At 41.9% G+C, this 5,294-nt stretch overlaps 1 pseudogene; it reads left to right on the top strand.

Moving 5' to 3' along the window:
- Window positions 1–1,558: 1,558 nt before the first annotated feature.
- On the top strand, window positions 1,559–4,434 carry LOC111549929 (annotated as a pseudogene).
- The last annotated feature ends 860 nt before the right edge of the window (window positions 4,435–5,294 follow it).

The following is a 5,294-nucleotide window of genomic DNA, read 5'->3' as shown; positions in this document are numbered from 1 at the left end:
GTGCCACCACGCCTGGCTAATTTTGTATATTTAGTAGAGATGGGGTTTCTCCACGTTGGGCAGGCTGCTCTTAAACTCCTGACCTCAGGTGATCGGCCCACCTTGGCCTCCCAAAGTGCCATTACTGTCAATGGCAAAAACTGCAGTTACTTTTGCACCAACCTAATAGAAATTGTAAGAAGTGACAAGGGAAACTTAACATTGGATGCTATTCCTTTTGAAATCTGAAGTTCTTTTGGTGGAGACTAAAAGCCCAAGGTCACTTTGAGAGACATTTTCTGAGAGCTGTTTACCATCTATATAGTCAAAGTAAATAATTGAATGAGCTGTCTGCTTTTTTGGTGAATACTACGTAGCCATAAATATTATTCTAATAGCTATTGCTCCTGGCCATATAAGATTATAAGACTGTAAGAGCCAGATATAAATGAACCTGGAATTCTGCAGCTCAGCCCCCCACGTCCTCTAGGGGTTGCTCGAACATAGCCTCTGTCCTTCTCTATCTGGAGTGGGGTTGGTGGTCCTTGCAATTTTATACAAACTGCCATTTATTTTCTTTGTTTTATTGACGTCAGGCATGTCAGATTTGAAATGCTCACTGAAGGGGTCCTCTAAGAATCTGAAGCTTAGAGCTAGTGGCAGTGCTGCACAAAAGCTCTTGTGGATATCGTGAGCATTTCTCTGTGGCGTAGTTGCTGATGTTACCTGGGCAAGGTGCCTCTTTGTGAGTGGCTGAGATCAGCCACTGAGCTGGCATAATTCAGACTCCTACAACAGATGGCAGCCTTTGTCCTTTTTTTTCTTTGAGGGGGGGGGATGGAGTCTCGTTCTGTCCCCCAGGCTGGAGTGCAGTGGCGTGATCTTGGCTAACTGCAACCTCTGCCTCCCAGGTTCAAGAGATTCTCCTGCCTCAGCCTCCTGAATAGCTAGCTGGGATTAGAGGTGTGCGCCACCAGGCCTGGCTAATTTTTTTTTTTTTAATTTTTAGTAAAGGCAGGGTTTCACCATGTTGGTCAGGCTGGTCTTGAACTCCTGACCTCGTGATCCACCCACCTCAGCCTCCCAAAGTGCTGGGATTACAGGCGTGAGCCACCATGCCTGGCCTCCTTGATCCTTTTTTATACACTTGCAGTCTGCCCTGTAAATGGTTTTTCGGATGGAAAATTAATCCTCCAGTCTCAGTGTATGTACTTGAACCATTCTCACAGACTTCAACTCTGATTGAGATCTTTCCATCTTTCATCAGCTCCACTTCTTTTCTGGAACTTGGTCCTTTATTATTTTTATATTTTTTGGCCAATAATCTCCCTAGGATTCTGCCAACAGATGAGATGTAGGTCTTCTCAAAGCTTTTACAAGTAGGTGACTAGCTTTTTACTTCATGATATACAATGTAGACTTTTGCAAGTATGTTGTGAATAATTAAATTAAGAGTATTCCACAATCACTCAGGAAAAAATTAAGTGTACAAACATAATCATTAGATGGCGTTTGACCTGTTGGTCTGATGTGAATCCAAGGAAACTAAAGGAAGAAGTTCTGAGTAGCAGTTGCTGAAATGTTCTGGTGTGGACGCCTTGTGGTGGGTACTTTGAAGCAGCAGCTGGTGCCCTTGGTGCAGATGGTGTGCGTCTGCACCCCGAGGCAGAGAAACTGGCTTTTAGGCTACTTGTTCCAGCAATGGCACAAGTTCTAGTTCCTCTAGAACTCCAGATAACCTGACAAATGGCTAGTTCTGGAGCACCAGGAGGCAGAACAGATAATTCTGTGTTAAGTCCTTATTGTGGACTTATCAACAGTAGGAGCTGGTGCATATACCTACACGACTGTAAAGGATAACCAAAAAAGGTATAATGAAAGAATGTTAGGGTTAGGGCTTACATCAGAAGAGAAGCAAAAAAGGACCATGTTATCTGCTCTAGGTGGAGAGCCAGTTCCTTAAGCCAGCATACCAAATCATGTCCCTCTCCTGCTCACTGGTGGAAGAACTGCTGCTTTTGCTGCAGCCAGAGCCATCTGGGCTTGGGATGCTGGGGCCGGGGTCCTGATTATGTCTGAAGATCCTGAGCTGTCCTACATACGATCTCCTCTTTCAAAAGAACCATGGTACAAAAGTTAACAAACGGGACCTAATTAAACCAAAGAGCATCTGCACAACAACAACAGCAACAACAAAACAAACTATCAAGAGAGTAAACAGCCTACTGAAAGAGAGAACATATTTGCAAACTATGCATCTAACAAAGGTCTAATATCCAGAATCTATAAGGTGCTTAACAAATTTACAAGCAATAAACAACCCCATTAAAAAAAATGGGCAAAGGATATGAATAGACACTTTTCAAAAGAAGACACGGCCAACAAGCATATGAAAAAATGCTCAATGTCATTAATTATTGGAGAAATGCAAATCAAAACCACCATGAGATACCATCTCACACTGGTCAGAATGACTATTATTAAAAAGTCAAAAAATAACAGATGCTGGTGAGGTTGCAGAGAAGGGGAATGCTTATATGCTGTTGGTGGGAGTGCAAATTAGTTCAGCCCGTGTGGAAAGAAGTTTGGTGATTTCTGAAAGAACTTAAGACAGAATTACCATTCAACCCAGCAATCCTGTTAATGAGTATATACCCAAAGGAATGTAATCCATTCTACCACGAAGACACATGCACATATATGTTCATTGCAGCGCTATTCACAATAGCAAAGATATGGAATCGACCCAAATGCCCATCAGTGGTAGACTGGATAAAGAAAATGTGGTGCATATACATACACCATGGAGTATTACATAGCCATAAAAAGAATGAAATCATGTCCTTTGCAGCAACATGGATGGAGCTAGAGGCCACTATCCTAAGTAAACTAACACAGGAACAGAAAACCAAATACCACATGTTCTCACTTATAAGTGGGAGCTAAACATTGAGTGCATATGAACAAAAAGAAGAGAATAATGCACACTGGGTTCTACTTGAAGGTGGAGGGTGGGAGGAGGGTGAGGATCGAAAAATTAACTATCAGGTATTATGCTTATTACTTGAGTGATGAAATAATCTGTACACCAAACCTCCATGACATCCAATTTACCTGTGTAACAAACCTGCACATGTACCCTTGAACCTAAAATAAAAGTGAAAAACAAAAATTCCAAAAGAACTGTGGTTTTCAGATGACTCAGATGTCACAAAGATGCTGGGATTCAGACAGTGGAATGGAAAAAGAAGCATGTATTTCCAGCCACCTCTTTCTGTGTCTCTGCTCAGGACTTGCCTCACATGGAGAATGGTGTTGTGGCCATCCTCACCAGGTAAGAAGGTGGTATAGCTGAAAGTGAGAGGCAACACAGTGAAACTTAACAATGGCTCTCAAATAGCCTATGAAAACTGCTTGACTGCAACAAGAGGTCCTCCAAGAAGTCTGTCTGACGTTGATGAAGCTGGATCACAGGTGAAGAGCAGAGCAACACTCTCTAGAATGATTGGAGACTGTAGGACTCCAAAGATTTCATGGAAGTAAAGTCAATTATGGTTATCAGTGGGGGCTTGCTTGGTGGTGAACTGTCCTGTGCTCTTGGCAGAAAGGGTTGGAGCCTTGGGGGCAGAAGTGATTCAACTGTTTTCTGAGAAAGGAAGTATGGGAAAGGTCTTCTGAAAATCCCTCTGCAACCGAACCATGGAAAAAGTCAGACGATGTGGGGTTAAGATTATGCCCATTGCTATTGTGCAGTGGGTTGGAGTCCGTGCAGTGGCAAGTTACTCATCAGGTTGAAAGATGGTGGGATGGTAGAATCTGACCACAGCCGTGAGCCTGAAGTGCAGTGTTGAGTTGGTTGAGAACTGGTGGGCTGGAAATAGACCCAGATTTTGGTGGCTTCTGCGTAAATGTAGAGCTATACGTATGCTCAAACGTGGGCAGCAGGAGATGCTGCATGCTTCTATGATATAAATCTGGGAGGAGGCGGTTAGAGCACCATGATCATGCTTTTGTGAGCGGAAGATTGGCTGGGGAAAATATAACTGGAGCTGCTAAGTCGTACTGGCATCAGTCAGTGTTCTGGAATGATTTGAGCCTTGATGCTGGCTGTGAAGCTGTTGGCCCACAGTTGGTGTTTTTGCAAAAGCAGCTGCACAAGACAACCCAAAATCTGCCACAGAGCAATCAGGAGCTGTTACCCGATCAGAGTGAAACAGAGTATGAGGCCTCAGAAATTATTCTTCCTCCCAGCACCCCTGCGGTTCCTCTCCCAGGAGCCTTGGAGGACTACAGCAAAGGTGGCATTTTCCATCCCAGGGACAAAGTGGTTGTGGGGATCATGCTATATGGAACGTCTTTAACCGAATGCCAATAGCAAGGAAGACCACTGAGGATGGTGAGCAACCTGAAGTTCTTAATGAAGTGGCCAAACTATTCAACATCGATGAAAACTGAAGCCCACAGTGGAACAGACAAGCACTTCCTTGTCCCTGAGAGTGGGTTGCATGGGTAAAACAGCATTTTTTTTTTTTTTTAATTCAGGAAACTTTCTCTGTGTATATGAATGTGAATAATCAAGTCTCTTGTGAATATTTTCAACCATGTAGGCAAATGCTTGGTTTTCACATCATGAAAAAAATCTGATTCTTCTTAAAAAAATTGAAGAATTAGGAATTAGACATTAAACAATGAAACTTCACAAAAAATGACATTAAAACTTAGGGGTGACCAAGATAACATTTCACAAGCATTTCTTGTAAACCATGTAGTTTTAGGCTTATTCCCAGGCATGTTGGAAATTTGAGTGATTCACATATAATGTCTTTAAAATGGCCACTGGCCTATTTTACTCAGAATATGTTGAATGCAGCTCTTGCCTAAAGATTGGGAAACAGATATGCATTATGAGGGTTGTGTGAGAACCTTCTGTAGGCTTTTGAAGAAACACTGTTCTCAGCATTGACTTTACTTTTGGAATCTAGGACACTGCTGAAATTGCTTAGTGCCAATGACTGGCTTTCTCATCTGGAGTAATCTTTCTCACAATCTTTTTTGGCCTAATAGATATTTCAGTCTCACACATTTGCCAGACTTCAGCTTTGTTTTCTTCTCACTGTTTCTTTGAAGAGAACTGATAGTTTACTTGAATGAGAAAATAAAAACAAAATAACAATCTTTACTTTCTAAAACAATAGTGTTTTCGAAGTAAGATTACAGTTTAATGTGAGATAAAATAGACTTGTTCATCTAATAAACTTTGGAGCCCTTAATATATATCCATACGTTACCTAATTTAGCATTCAAAAACAATAGTT

This window comes from Piliocolobus tephrosceles, chromosome 9, assembly GCF_002776525.5.
Source record: "Piliocolobus tephrosceles isolate RC106 chromosome 9, ASM277652v3, whole genome shotgun sequence".
In the NCBI taxonomy this organism is placed as follows: Eukaryota; Metazoa; Chordata; class Mammalia; order Primates; family Cercopithecidae; genus Piliocolobus; species Piliocolobus tephrosceles.
Note: the sequence above shows the minus strand (reverse complement) of the source record. Positions and strands in the feature narration are given on the sequence as shown.